This window comes from Scyliorhinus torazame, chromosome 13 (genome assembly GCF_047496885.1).
Source record: "Scyliorhinus torazame isolate Kashiwa2021f chromosome 13, sScyTor2.1, whole genome shotgun sequence".
Lineage (NCBI taxonomy): Eukaryota > Metazoa > Chordata > Chondrichthyes > Carcharhiniformes > Scyliorhinidae > Scyliorhinus > Scyliorhinus torazame.
The window spans coordinates 86,039,926-86,055,614 of NC_092719.1; the positions used below are offsets into that span (position 1 = coordinate 86,039,926).

Below are 15,689 nucleotides of genomic sequence, written 5' to 3' on the forward strand. Positions count from 1 at the left end.
CTGGCTGGCAGCACCCGGTCCCATCCTGCTCCGAAAACACATGCGGGCGCACAAGTCGGACCCGTTGGTCGAGAGGGTCCATCTGCTCCATGCTAACCCCCAGTACGCCTACGTGGCGTACCCCGACGGCCGACAAGATATGGCCTCCCTATGGGACCTGGCGCCCGCCAGAACCCCACGCACATTCCAGCCACCAGTCCCACCCTCCCCTCCACCGCAGCACCTTACAGGAGGATCGGTCCTTCCGCCGCCCCCGTCTAGGCCCCCCCACCCACCGACGCCCCCCGCAGGCGCTCCCTTCCCATGTCAGCCGTTTTCCCCACCAGCGCCGTCTAGGGGTGACGAAGCTGCCATGGAGATCGAAGCCACGCTCCCGGAGTCACAGATGCCCGAGTCTCCACCGGAGTCACCACCGAAGCTCCGATGATCACAGAGGACGACCAGGGCCCCGGATCGACTGACTGCTTCCTTTTTACTGTAATCTGTAAATATAAACCATCAAATGTACACAGCTACCAGACTTGTAAATAGTTACTAAACACTGTACGGAGGTATTACGGTACCTCCATAACTAATTATACCATGTTGTTATGCTTTGTAGTTTCTGGCCACCACCCCCGCTGGACTCTTTTTTTAAACAGGGGGTGAATGTGGTATTATAGGTCTTACGATACCTGATAGGCTAAAGCACCATTGGTGGAAACTGTATGCTTGCTATTTGTTAGAGTGCATGATAGCTCTGCCCTGATAGGCGGGGTATAAGAACCTGTGCCACCCCAGCAGCCCTCATTCTGTACCTGAGCTGCTGGGGGAAACATCTAGCTTATTAAAGCCTTCAGCTGGACTACAACCTCGCTTTAGTGATCATTGATTATGCATCACAGACCAATCTCCCTACTGAATGTCGATGGCAAATTGCTGGCCAAAATTTTGGCCTCGAGGATAGAGGATGGTGTTCCGTGGGTGATAGGGGAAGACCAAATGGGGTTTGTTAAAGGCAGGCAGCTAACGGGCAACGTTAAAAGGCTCCTGAATGTGATCATGATGCCCTCCGAGGGGAGGGAAGCGGAGGTAGTGGTCGCTATGGACGCGGAGATGGCCTTCGACTGGGTGGAATGGAATTATTTGTGGGAGGACCTGGGACGGTTTGAGTCTGGGCAGGGTTTTATTGACAGGGTTTGGTTGCTGTACCAGGCACCGCTGGCGAGTGTGCAGACAAACTGAGTGAGTTTGGACCAGTTTAGACTGCAGCAGGGCACAAGGCAAGGGTGTCCCCTCTCCCCACTGTTGTTTGCCTTAGCAATAGAGCCATTAACAATGGCGCTGAGTGTCAAATGACTGGAAGGGGTTAGTTCGGGGGGCGGGGGGTGGAACACAGGGTCTCGTTATACGTAGACGACCTACTCCTATATATTTCTGACCCGTTAGGGGAGGGATGGAGGAATGCGGATCTCAGATGAATTTGGCTGGTTCTCGGGATACAAATTGAATCTGGGTAAAAGTGAGGTCTCTGTGATCCAGGTGAGCGGGCAGGAGAGGAGACTGGGGAGTTGCCGTTTGAAGTGGTGGGACTGAGTTGTCGTTACTTGGGTATTCAGGTGGCACAGGTGGGAGCAGTTACATAAATTAAATCTGGCCCGGTTAGTTGAACAAATAAAGGAGGACCTTCGGAGGTGGAGCATGCTCCCATTGTCACTGGCGGCGAGGGTACAGACCATAAAAATGACGTTCTTCCCGAGATTTTTGTTTGTTTTCCAGTGCCTCCCTATTTTTATACAAAAGGCCTTTTTTGATCGGATGAACAGGACTATACCTGGGTTTGTGGGGCCGGGTAAAACCCCGGGAGTAAAGAAAGTACTGTTAAAGTGGAGCCAGGGACGTGGGGGTGGGGGTGCTGGCACTGCCGAACGTTAGGAACTATTAGTGGGCGGCAAATATAGCCATGATTAGGAAGTATGTAGTGGGGGAGGGATCGATGTGGGAGCAGGTGGAAGGTGTTGCTAACTTTTGGTTGGTTCAATTGGCTCTGTTTTATAACCTTTGCCCTAGAGTCGCCAGGTATCTTTATGACACCGCCACGAGGTTCAAGGTCAAGTAATGATCAATAACTCAATACACCAATTAGTAAGATTCAAATCAAAGCACATTTATTATACACAGTAAATCGCTACTCATGCATAAACTCTACTTTCTAAGCTATTTCTATCACTAACAGGCCTATACTTAGCTTCGGACTGGCCCACCAGGTCAGGGGAACAAATGGCCTTTCGTTCGAGTTCGGAGTCTGCGGGATTCAAAAGCTGGTATGGACTGGTAGCTAGGAGCGCCTATCTCGTAGCAAGCGTTGACTTGAAACTTACGTTCTTTGGAGGTAGCTGGACAGGTCACTGACAAGGGTTGGTTCGCGTTGTTAAGTGACCCTGTCAAGAAGGACGATTTGAACTTGGGGGCTTTACTTTATAGTCCCCAGGGGCTTTCCGCCTTTCGGGGCGGACCCCGTACCCGGTTTCAAGTGATTGGACTTCGTTCCAATTGCTTGGTTCGATTTCTCCAATACTGGAGCGGTTCCCTGATCGATGGGCGGTCTTTAGGTGTCCGTTAATCTCTTTTGTGTTGGCTCCTGCTGGTGCCGAGGAGTCTGGCTTGGCCTTGTTTACCTTAAATGGTACGATTGTTCTCGGGGATCGCTCATTACTATGTAGATGGCTGCTAGATTATTATGCCGATGGTTGCTGGTATCGATGCTGTCTGGGCTTTTGCAGAGTCTAAGACACAGTAAACTTGCACCTGCTAGTTTCTGCCAGTGTTGGCTGACTTTCCCTTCAGCCTTTGCTGTTCTCCATTTTACGTCGGGAATTGGCCAACCCAGGTGGCTACAATCCCTCCTTGTGATCCTAACGCGAAGAGTGAAGGATCACATAACTGCATTGTTCTTCATTCGCTGACCCGGCGAGCACTCTTCTCTCGCCTCTACACTGACCATAACTATGCAAGAAAATTTTAACTGACAATTCTAAGTGGCGCTATGTCAAACAGGGACATGCATTACAAAACAAGAAAAACGGTACCAGTAACTGTCCTTCGTAAACTACACTCATTCAAACATTCAATAATACTAACTTCCGAAACAATACAACCAAAATCATTGCAGCATTATTCACATTTTCCTGGCTTGGCAGTCATGCTCAGGATTGTACAATCGCTCATGAAACATTTCTTTATTCACAAAAAGGAACGCAAACGAATGTTCTTTATTATAGATCGCGGGGGTCGGGGGTCTGGTCATAACGGAAAATAGGGGATATCATCCTATATACCGGGGTGCGAGCGCGGTAGGCTCTCCTTCTCGATATCCTCAGATGAATAGTCTGCACGATGCAGCAGAGTATTGCCAATACTAGTAGGGATTCTATCAAGTAGGACAGGGAGTACCAGGTTATAAACCTGTCACACCAAGATGGTGTGGTGTCGCTTGTGACTGGGTAGAATGGGGAAATGAATCATTAACGGCTGGGGGGGGGTTGGGGTCAGGGGGTTCGCGTTCGCGCGCAACCAAATGTTCATGAGGATGATGAGCAACACGGAGGATGTCCTCATGGTTCTTCTTCTTTCTCTTCTCTTCGCTGGAGCTTCTGGGGTTCTGTGGGATCAAGCATAGTGTCTGTTACTATCTTGGTTTAATATCTCGTCTGCTAGTACGTCTGTCCTTTTGTGCCAATTCTCCTTTTACAATTTGTCACCATGTGCGACTCCCTCATTTTTTTTTTTTAAACCGAATATTCCAGACAAGACACACTTAAAAACACTGAAACAGTGCGAGCCGTCTCGCAGGCTGTGCGATTTACCATCCAAATGTTGGAGGATGGAAATAGCATAGGGATGGCAACCCAAGGGTCGCCTGTAAACAAAACAAAACAAAACTTTTTGAACCAAAAGTGCCGAAATGAGGTGCGTATGGGCCGCGATTGGTAAGATTTGGATGGAATCCCCGGGTAGGACGGCGGCCAATGCCGTGTGTGCTCTACCCGAGCGTAGCTGACCAGAGGGGGGTTCCCAGGCAGGGCGGGTCCCAATGACGTTTCCTCACTGCCTGAGCAACCGACAAGAACGGGCAAGAAATGTAGTCATCGTGGGGGGTTGCCGTATTGGTTCTTCCTTCAAACCAGAAGGGCAGTTACGAACGGGGGTCTAGCAAGCTCTCAGAGGTTTCTGCTGATGAGCGTGCTGACAGGTTCTCAGAGGGTTCGGCCGAAAAATAAGGCGTGGGGCCGTGGAAAAATTTCCGATTTCACAAACAACATTTCAGTACAACTACAAACAACATATAACATGCTGCAGGTTCCATCAGAAAGGACACCGTTTTCTCCCAAGCGGTTCCTTTTTAAAACATCACCTGGACACCTCGGTTATCGGTTGCGAACAGGGTCGCAAAGGGGTTCTCGTTTTGGGAGTCAGACTCAAAGTCGTCATCTTCTCCCGGGTGCCAAACTCTCGAATGTATCAGGGCGGACAGGGCTGCATGGTGTGATTTGGGATCCCTCTCGTCATTCCGGACGAGTCTGTAGGAGTTATCTCGGTGCCAAAAGGTGGTGTCTAGTTCTGTGGGGACGGAATCGGGGTCGTCATTGTAGGTCGGTGGTCAGTGGTGGTGTTTGTTCAGGAAAGTGATCATGAAGGGATCAATCGAATCGTGCTCAGATTCGTTGGGTGTGGGTCCTTATGCATGGGGATAGTAGGGAGGCGTGCTGTGGCTATTGTCCGAGTCACAGTCACTGTCGCTGCTGCTGCAGTCTGTGGGCGTTCCAGGGCGGAGTGTATATTTCGGGGGTGGAGTCGAGGTTGTGTCCGTGGCTGGGCTGGACGTGTTGGGGGGAGGGTAGGGTTACGTTGGCTGTGGACGGGGCGTGGTCTGCTGCGTCGAGCATGATGTGGTGTGCGTAGTTAGACTGTGTTCCATATGCCTTAAGCTGGTTGATATGGAACCACGCAGTCTTTCCATTGGGGTACCTTATTTTGTAGACGGAAGGGCTTACTTTGTCCGCAATGGAGTACGGACCCGAATACTTTGGTGACAGGAATGTGCTGGGGTTGTATATGGAGAGCATGACTTGCTGTCCTACACGGAACTCAGTCGCATGCACTGTCTTATCGAAACAGGCCTTGCTCTGTTTCTTTCCAGTGCCCAATTTCACTGCGGCTGCTAGCTGAGCCATTTTAACATTCTGTACCAGTTGTTCTACTGCTTTCTCATGTGTGAGAGCCGTCACTTCGGGGCTGGTCAAATCTAATCCCAATAAACATTCTGTGCCTTTCATGGGGCGTCCGGTCATGAGTGTGTGTGGGGTGTAACCTGTGGAAGTGGAAACTGTATTTTGCAAAAACATCAGCGCAAAGGGGAGGACTGAATCCCAAGTGGTGTTGTTTTGCTGGACCATTTTTCGGAGGGTAGCTTTTAGGGTCCGATTCATGCGCTCCACGATACCACTTGACTGGGGGTGGTATGCGATGTGGAATTTTTGGGTAATGCCAAATATCGTGAGGATGTTCTTCATGACACATTGGTCGGATTCAATGCTCGTAAAGATGTGGTGGGTTAGGATCTTGGCTGTGGTCTTTGCCGTGTTCGTTCTGGATGGGAATGCCTCTACCCATTTTGTAAACGTGTCTATCACCACGAGAACATACTGATCACCATTCCTGCAAGGGGGCAATGGTCCTATAAAATCAATCTGGAGGTTAGTCCAGGGGCCATTAACGGGTCAGGTGTGACTAAGTTGAGCCTTTTTGGCATATAGAACATAGAACGATACAGCGCAGTACAGGCCCTTCGGCCCACGATGTTGCACCGACATGGGAAGTCAAAAAACAAAAGCCATCTAACCTACACTATGCCATTATCATCCATATGGTTATCCAATAAACTTTTAAATGCCATCAATGTTGGCGAGTTCACTACTATTGCAGGTAGGGCATTCCACGGCCTCACCACTCTTTGCGTAAAGAACCTACCTCTGACGTCTGTCCTATATCTATTACCCCTCAGTTTAAGGCTATGTCCCCTCGTGCTCGCCATTTCCATCCACGGGAGAAGGCTCTCACTGTCCACCCTATCTAACCCACTGATCATTTTGTATGCCTCTATTAAGTCTCCTCTTAACCTTCTTCTCTCTAACGAAAACAACCTCAAGTCCATCAGCCTTTCCTCATAAGATTTTCCCTCCATACCAGGCAACATCCTGGTAAATCTCCTCTGCACCCACTCCAAAGCTTCCACGTCCTTCCTATAATGAGGTGACCAGAACTGTACGCAATACTCCAAATGCGGCCGTACCAGAGTTTTGTACAGCTGCAACATGACCTCATGACTCCGGAACTCAATCCCTCTACCAATAAAGGCCAACACTCCATAGGCCTTCTTCACAACCCTATCAACCTGGGTGGCAACTTTCAGGGATCTATGTACATGGACACCTAGATCCCTCTGCTCATCCACACTTCCAAGAATTTTACCATTAGCCAAATATTCCACATTCCTGTTATTCCTTCCAAAGTGAATCACCTCACACTTCTCTACAATAAACTCCATTTGCCACCTCTCAGCCCAGCTCTGCAGCTTATCTGTGTCCCTCTGTAACCTGTTACATCCTTCCGCACGGTCGACAACACCACCGACTTTAGTGTCGTCTGCAAATTTACTCACCCACCCTTCTGCACCCTCCTCTAGGTCATTTATAAAAATGACAAACAGCAACGGCCCCAGAACAGATTTCCCATTCTGAACATTTCCCATCAACCACCACCCTCTGTCTTCTTTTAGCTAGCCAATTTCTGATCCACATCTCTAAATCACCCTCAATCATCAGCCTCCGTATTTTCTGCAATAGCCTACCGTGGGGAACCTTATCAAACGCTTTACTGAAATCCATATACACCACATCAACTGCTCTACCCTCGTCTACCTGTTCAGTCAGCTTGTCAAAGGTCTCGATAAGGTTTGTGAGGCATGACCTACCCTTCGCAAAGCCATGCTGACTATCCCTGATCATTATTATTCCTATCTAGATGATTATAAATCTTGTCTCTTATAATCCCCTCCAAGACTTTACCCACAACAGACGTGAGGCTCACCGGTCTATAGTTGCCGGGATTGTCTCTGCTCCCCTTTTTGAACAACGGGACCACATTTGCTGTCCTCCAGTCCTCTGGCACTATTCCTGTAGCCAATGATGACATAAAAATCAAAGCCAAAGGCTCAGCAATCTCTTCCCTGGCTTCCCAGAGAATCTTAGGATAAATCCCATCAGGCCCCGGGGACTTATCTATTTTCAGCCTGTCCAACCAACACCTCTTCCCTACGTACCTCAATGCCATCTATTCTAATAGCCTGGGTCTCAGCCTTCTCCTCCACAACATTCTCTCTTTCCTGAGTGAATACTGACGAAAAATATTCATTTAGTATCTCGCCTATCTCTTCAGACTCCACACACAACTTCCCATCCCTGTCCTTGACCGGCCCTACTCTTACCCTAGTCATTCTTTTATTCCTGACATACCTATAGAAAGCTTTTGGGTTTTCCTTGATCCTACCTGCCAAATACTTCTCATGTCCCCTCCTTGCTCGTCTTTGCTCGCTCTTTAGATCCTTCCTCGCTACCTTGTAACTATCAAGCGCCCCAACTGAAACTTCACACCTCATCTTCACATAGGCCTCCTACTTCCTCTTAAAAAGAGATTCCACTGCTTTGGTAAACCACGGTTCCCTCGCTCGATGCCTTCCTCCCTGCCTGACCGGAACGTACTGATCAAGAACACGCAGTAGCTGTTCCTTGAACAAGCTCCACATATCCAGTGTGCCCAACACTTGCAGCCTACTTCTCCAACCTATCCCCCCCAAGTCATGTCTAATGGCATCATAATTGCCCTTCCCCCAGCTATAACTCTTGCCCTGCGGGGTATACTTATCCCTTTCCATCACTAACGTAAACGTCGCCAAATTGTGGTCACTGTCCCCAAAGTGCTCACCTACCTCCAAATCTAACACCTGGCCTGGTTCATTACCCAAAACCAAATCCAATGTGGCCTCGCCTCTTGTTGGCCTGTCAACATATTGTGTCAGGAAACCCTCCTGCACACATTGTACAAAAAACGACCAATCTAATGTACGCGAACTATATCTTTTCCAGTCAATATTTGGAAAGATAAAGTCTCCCATAATAACTACCCTGTTACTTTTGCTGTTATCCAGAGTCATCTTCGCCATCCTTTCCTCTACATCCCTGGAACTATTAGGAGGCCTATAGAAAACTCCAAACAGGGTGACCTCTCCTTTCCTGTTTCTAACCTCAGCCCAGACTAACTCGGAGAAGAGTTCCCATCTAGCACCCTCTCCGCCACCGTAATACTGTTCTTGACTAGCAGCGCCACACCTCCCCCTCTTTTGCCTCCTTCTCTGAGCTTACTAAAACACCTAAACCCCGGAACCTGCAACAACCATTCCTGTCCCTGCTCTATCCATGTTTCCAAAATGGCCACAACATCGAAGTCCCAGGTACCAATCCATGCTGCCAGTTCCCCTACCTTATTTCGTATACTCCTGGCATTAAAGTAGACACACTTCAAACCACTGGCCCCCCTCCTGCGAAGTCAAATCTGTGCTCCTGACCTCTATACTCGCAATCTCCCGTACCCTAAAACTACAATCCAGGTTCCCATGCCCCTGCTGCATTAGTTTAAACCCCCCCAAAGAGCACTAACAAATCTCCCTCCCAGGATATTTGTGCCCCATAGGTTCAGATGTAGACCATCCGGTCTGTAGAGGTCCCACCTTCCCCAGAAAGAGCCCCAGTTATCCAGAAATCTGAAACCCTCCCGCCTGCACCATCCCTGTAGCCACGTGTTTAATTGCTCGCTCTCCCTATTCCTCATCTCATTATCACGTGGCACGGGCAACAACCCAGAGATAACAACTCTGTTTGTTCTCGTTCTGAGCTTCCATCCTAGCTCCCTGAAAGCCTGCCTGACATCCTTGTCCCCTTTCCTACCTATGTCGTTAGTGCCAATGTGGACCACGACTTGGGGCTGCTCCCCCTCCCCCTTAAGGACCCGGAAAACATGATCCGAGACATCACGTACCCTTGCACCTGGGAGGCAACATACCAAACGTGAGTCGCTCTCGCTTGCGGAAGTGCAATGGGGGAGTAAAACAGCTAGGATGGGTCCTAGCCAGGGGGGGGGGGGGGGGCGTGGCTGGCCGAGGAGGGGTCATGGCTAGTCGGCGGGGGAGGGGGGCGGGCAGCCCCCTAATCCGGCTGATAACCTGGAATGTAAGGGGACTGAATGGGCCGGTCAAGCGTGCCCGCGTGTTCGCGCACCTGAAGGGGCTCAAGGCGGATGTGGTTATGCTCCAGGAGACACACCTGAAGGTGGCAGACCAGGTAAGACTGAGGAAAGGGTCGGTAGGTCAGGTGTTTCACTCGGGGCTAGATGCCAAAAATCGAGGGGTGGCGATCTTGGTGGGAAAGAAGGTGTTATTCGAGGCGTCGAGCATTGGGGTAGAAAATGGCGGCAGGTACATAATGGTAAGTGGTAAGTTGCAGGGAGAGAGGGTGGTACTGGTCAATGTGTATGCTCCGAACTGGGACGATGTGGGTTTTATGCGGCGTATGTTGGGTCGGATCCCAGACTTGGAAGTGGGGGGCCTGATAATGGGGGGAGACTTTAACACGGTATTGGATCCTGCACTGGATCGCTCCAGGTCTAGGACGGGTAGGAAGCCGGCGGCAGCTAGAGTGTTGAGGGGATTTATGGACCAAATGGGAGGGGTGGACCCTTGGAGATTTGCAAGGCCGGGGGGCTAGGGAAGTTTCATTCTTCTCACATGTCCATAAGGCTTATTCTCGAATCGACTTTTTCATTTTGAGTAGGGTGCTGATAGCGAGAGTAGAGGATAACGAGTATTCGGCAATAGCCATTTCGGACCACGCCCCGCATTGGTTGAACGTGGAGATGGGGGAGGAGAGGGACCAGCGCCCGCTGTGGCGCTTGGAGGTGGGGCTGTTGGCGGACGAGGAGGTGAGCGAGCGGGTCCGAGGAAGTATAGATAGGTACTTGGAGACCAACGACAATGGGGAGGTCCGAGTGTGGATGGTATGGGAGGCACTGAAGGCGGTGGTGAGGGGAGAGCTGATTTCCATCAGGGCCCACAAGGAGCGGAGGGAGCGGGGTGAGAGGGAGAGGCTGGTGGGGGAGATGGTGAGGGTAGACAGGAGGTATGCAGAAGAACCTGAGGAAGGATTGTGGAGGAAGAGGCGCAGCCTCCAGGCCGAATTCGACCTGGTGACCACCAGGAAGGCGAAGTGCAGTGGAGGAAGGCCCAGGGGGCGGTCTACGAGTATGGGGAAAAGGCAAGCCGGATGCTGGCGCATCAGCTTCGGAAGCGGGACGCAGCTAGGGAGATCGGGGGAGTTAAGGACAGGGGAGGGAGCGTGGTGCGGAGTGGGGTTGGCATCAATGGGGTCTTCAGGGACTGCTACGAGGAATTGTACCGATCCGAGCCCCCACGGGAGGAGGGAGGGATGGGCCATTTCCTGGACCAATTGAGGTTTCCAAAGGTGGAAGAGGGACTGGTGGCGGGACTGGGGGCCCCAATTGGGCTGGAGGAGCTGATCAAAGGGATAGGAAGCATGCAGGCGGGGAAGGCACCGGGGCCGGACAGTTTCCCGGTCGAGTTCCATGAAAAATATATGGACCTGTTGGACCCGCTGTTAGTTAGGACCTTTAATGAGGCAAGGGAGGGGGGGGCTTTACCCCCGACGATGTCCCGGGCACTGATCTCCTTGATCCTGAAGCGGGACAAGGATCCCCTGCAATGTGGGTCTTACAGACCGATTTCCTTGCTAAATGTAGATGCCAAGGTGCTGGCGAAGGTCTTAGCCACGAGGATTGAGGATTGTGTGCCGCAGATCATCCATGAAGACCAGACGGGGTTTGTGAAGGGGAGACAGTTGAACGCGAATGTGCGGAGGCTTTTGAACGTTATCATGATGCCGGCGAGGGAGGGGGAGGCGGAGGTAGTGGTGGCGATGGACGCCTTCGATAGGGTAGAGTGGGGGTACCTGTGGGAGGTGCTGAAGAGGTTTGGGTTTGGGGAGGGGTTAGTCAGGTGGGTTAGGCTGTTGTACGAGGTCCCGATGGCGAGTGTGGCCACAAATAGGAGGAGGTCCGAGTACTTTCGGTTGCACCGAGGGACGAGACAGGGGTGTCCCCTGTCCCCCTGCTCTTCGCACTGGCGACTGAACCCCTGGCTATGGCACTGAGAGAGTCGAGGAACTGGATGGGGTTGGTGCGGGGTGGGGAGGAGCATAGGATGTCGCTTTATGCGGACGACCTGCTGCTGTATGTGGCGGACCCGGTGGGAGGAATGCCAGAGGTAATGAGGATGCTTAGGGATTTCGGGGACTTTTCGGGGTACAAGCTCAATATGGGGAAGAGCGAGCTGTTCGTAGTTCAGCTAGGGGACCAGGAGAGGGGGATTGGCGAGCTCCCACTAAAAAGGGCAGAGAGGAGTTTCAGATATTTGGGGGTCCAGGTGGCCAGGAGCTGGGGGGCCCTGCATAGGCTTAACTTTACAAGGCTGGTGGAGCAAATGGAGGAGGAGTTCAAGAGGTGGGACGCGTTGCCGCTGTCCCTGGCGGGTAGGGTGCAGTCAATCAAAATGACGGTGCTCCCAAGGTTTTTGTTCCTGTTCCAGTGCCTCCCAGTGTTTATCCCGAAGGCTTTTTTCAGGCGGGTTAACAGGAGTATAATGGGGTTTGTGTGGGCGCGAGGGACTCCGAGGGTGAGAAGGGTGTTCCTGGAGCGGAGTAGAGATAGGGGGGGGGGGGGGGGGGGGGGGCTGGCGCTGCTGGGCTGCCAATGCGACAATGGTGCGCAAGTGGGTGATGGAGGGGGAGGGGGCTGGAGACGGCGTCCTGTGTGGGTACGAGTCTGGGGGCGCTGGCAACGGCACCGCTGCCACTCCCTCCAAGGAGGTATACGACGAGCCCGGTGGTGGTGGCGGCCCTCAAAATTTGGGGGCAGTGGAGGCGGCATAGGGGGGGGGGGGGAAGCTAGGGCCTCGGCGTGGACCCCATTACGGGGGAACCACCGGTTCGCCCCAGGAAGAACAGGTGGAGGGTTTTCGGGGTGGCACAGGGCAGGCATACGAAAGTTGGGGGACCTGTTTGTGGACGGGAAGTTCGCGAGCTTGGGTGAGCTGGAGGAGAAGTACGGGCTCCCCCCGGGGAACACCTTCAGGTACTTACAGGTAAAGGCGTTTGCCAGACGGCAGGTGGTGGAATTCCCACGGCTACTGCCACACACAGTACAGGACAGGGTGCTCTCGGGGGGGTGGGTGGGAATGGGGAAGATCTCGGAAACTTACCAGGTGATGCAGGAGGAGGAGGAGGCCTCTGTGGTGGAGTTGAAAGGTAAGTGGGAGGAGGAGTTGGGAGAGGAGATCAAAGAGGGGATGTGGGCAGATGCCCTAGGGAGGGTGAACTCTTCCTCTTCATGCGCGAGGCTCAGCCTCATACAGTTTAAGGTGTTGCACAGGGCACACATGACTGGGACAAGGATGAGCAGGTTCTTTGGGGGCGAGGACAGGTGTGTTAGGTGCTCAGGGAGCCCAGCAAATCACACCCATATGTTCTGGGCATGCCCAGCGCTGGAGGAATTTTGGAAGGGCGTAGCGAGGACGGTGTTGAGGGTGGTAGGATCCAGGGTCAAACCGGGCTGGGGGCTCGCAATATTTGGGGGTGGCAGAGGAGCCAGGAGTGCAGGAGGTGAAAGAGTCCAGAATTCTGGCCTTTGCGTCCCTGGTAGCCCGGCGAAGGATTCTCCTTCAGTGGAAAGATACGAGGCCCCCAAGCGTGGAACCCTGGATCAGCGATGTGGCGGGGTTCATTAAATTGGAGAGGGTGAAATTCGCCTTGAGAGGGTCGGTACAAGGGTTCTTTAGGCAGTGGCAACCGTTCTTAGACTTTCTGGCAGAACGCTAGACATTGGTCAATGGCAGCAGCAGCTCGGGGGGTGGGGGTTTACTTTATTTTTGTTTATGTAATGGACACTGGAAGGGTCTGAGGGGGTGTATACACCTGTTGTCTTAAGTCGGGGTGTTAATGTTAATTTATTATTTAGGTATGGGGGGGGGGGCGTTGCTTTTTTAGATTGTGTTTTGTACTTAATCCTGTTGGGTTCTTTTTTCTTTCTCATTTTGTTATTGATATTTTATGCAAACCTTTAATAAAAATTATTTTTAAAAAAAAGGGATGGTGCAGGCGGGAGGGATTCAGATTTCTGGATAACTGGGGCTCTTTCTGGGGAAGGTGGGACCTCTACAGACAGGATGGTCTACATCTTTGGGGGGTTTAAACTAATACAGCAGGGGCATGGGAACCTGGATTGTAGTTTTAGGGTACGAGAGATTGAGAGTATAGAGCTCAGGAGCACAGAATTGACTTCGCAGGAGGGGGCCAGTGTTCAGGTAGGTGGTTTGAAGTGTGTCTACGTCAATGCCAGGAGTATACAAAATAAGGTAGGGGAACTGGCAGCATGGGTTGGTACCTGGGACTTCGACGTTGTGGCCATTTCGGAGACATGGATGGCGAAGATGATTCTGAATAAGAGCGAAAGTAACAGGGTAATTATTGTGGGAGACTTTAACTTTCCAAATATTGACTGGAAAATATATAGTTCGAGTACATTAGATGGGTCGTTTTTTGTTCAATGTGTGCAGGAGGGTTTCCTGACACAATATGTTGACAGGCCAACAAGAGGAGAGGCCACATGGGATTTGGTTTGGGTAATGAACCAGGCCAGGTGTTAGATTTGGAGGTAGGTGAGCACTTTGGGGACAGTGACCACAATTCGGTGACGTTTACGTTAGTGATGGAAAGTATACCCCGCAGGGCAAGAGTTATAGCTGGGGGAAGAGCAATTATGATGCCATTAGACGTGACTTGGGGGTATAGGTTGGAGAAGTAGGCTGCACGTGTTGGGCACACTGGATATGTGGAGCTGGTTTAAGGAACAGCTACTGCGTGTTCTTGATAAGTACGTACCGGTCAGGCAGGGAGGAAGGCATCGAGCAAGGGAACCGTGGTTTACCAAAGAAGTGCAACATTGTGGGCTGAAGGGCCTGTACTGCGCTGTATCGTTCTATGTTCTATGTAGTTCTGCCGCCTGCTGTAGCCACGTAAAATGGCTGATTCCCGATTAGAATGGTCAAACCCCGATTTAAAATGGCGAACGGAAGAGGCTGTTGGGAAAATCAGCCAACAGGACTCAAACGGACAGCTGCAGGTAAAACAGTGTATTCGCCTCTGGGGAAGTCGGCCCAGACCGATACCTGCAGCCATCAACATCACAACAACCCAGCCATCTGCATTTCAATCAGCCATCCCCGGGAACAATTGCTACAAATTAGCAATTGAAAGCCGACACAGACCTTTCAGCGCCAGCAGGGGCTAACACAAAGAAAGGTAAACGACCACCCCCCGATCAAGGAATCGCTCCAGTATTGGAGCATATCGAACCAAGTGATTGGGATCAAGTCCAATCACTTGGAACCAGATAAAAGGTCCGCCCCGAGAGGCGGGAAGCCCCTGGGGACTACAAGAATAGGGGCCAAGTTCAACTCGACCCGTCTCTTCCTGCTCGCAACCTTCGAGACCCTTCTACAAGAAACTGTAAGTTTTACTCCAGTGATCGCTACCAGGTAGGCGCACCTGACTATCGACTTGTACCAGCTTTTGAATTCTGCAGGCTCAGAACCAATTCGAAAGACCATTTGTTTCCCTGACCTGGTGGGCCATTTCCAAAGTTGGTATTGGCCTATAGTGGTAGGTAGTAGTCTAGAAGTGGGATTATTGTATAAGTATTAATTGCTGTATATAATAAATGAGCGTTGATTTAACTCTTACTAAGCGGTGTGTTGCATTATTAATCATTACTTGGACTTGAACCACGTGGCGGTATCAGAAAGATACCTGGCGACTCATGAGCAAAGGTGACAGAATTAGAGCAAATAAACTAAGGCTAAAATGAGCAACATTTTGACGACTCTGGTGGGACTCGAACCAACAACCTTTGAATTAGAATCTAATTGGAAACAAAAAAAACAAAAGTGTTCAAACAGTTCTGATTAAGTGTCATGATTCGGAAGTGTGTGTACGCATGCGTAACTAACAGGGCTATAAGGTAAAACTGATAGATTTTTGTTGCGTCAAAACTGTCGGAAGTCTGTATTTTCGCAAATTAGCGCAAGCGGTACCCGCATCTACGACACCGCCTTAGCCCCCTGTTCCAAATTTAAACGAAGCAAGCGGATAGGAAAGATGGCCATGCAGGCAATGCAGTGCCTCATGAACCCGGAGGAATTTGCGGTCGCAGCGACCAGCAGCAGTAGAGTGGGACAGTGTCCCATTTGGGAAGAGGAAATCCGGAAATATCTCAAGGGCAAAGGATGGCCCCTGTGGAATGATTTCTGAGATAATGAGGAATCAGGTCCCGGAAGTATAGGGCACACTTGGTGGGAGAACCTGAGCGAGATACATAAAAAGAGCTTAGCGAAAGCTCGCAAGCCGATGGGAATCGTGTCCTGTTTGGCACAATTGCAAGGTACAGAGGAGGTCGTCAAGACGCTCCGCCAA

At 51.1% G+C, this 15,689-nt stretch overlaps 1 long non-coding RNA gene across 1 annotated transcript in view; it reads right to left on the reverse strand.

Moving 5' to 3' along the window:
- Window positions 1-2,125: 2,125 nt before the first annotated feature.
- Window positions 2,126-15,689, reverse strand: part of LOC140388175 (uncharacterized) — a 31,778-nt gene continuing 18,214 nt past the window's right edge. Inside the window, exon 2 of the long non-coding RNA XR_011934118.1 lies at window positions 2,126-3,640. This is a non-coding gene — a long non-coding RNA (uncharacterized lncRNA). The remainder of the gene's footprint in view (window positions 3,641-15,689) is intronic.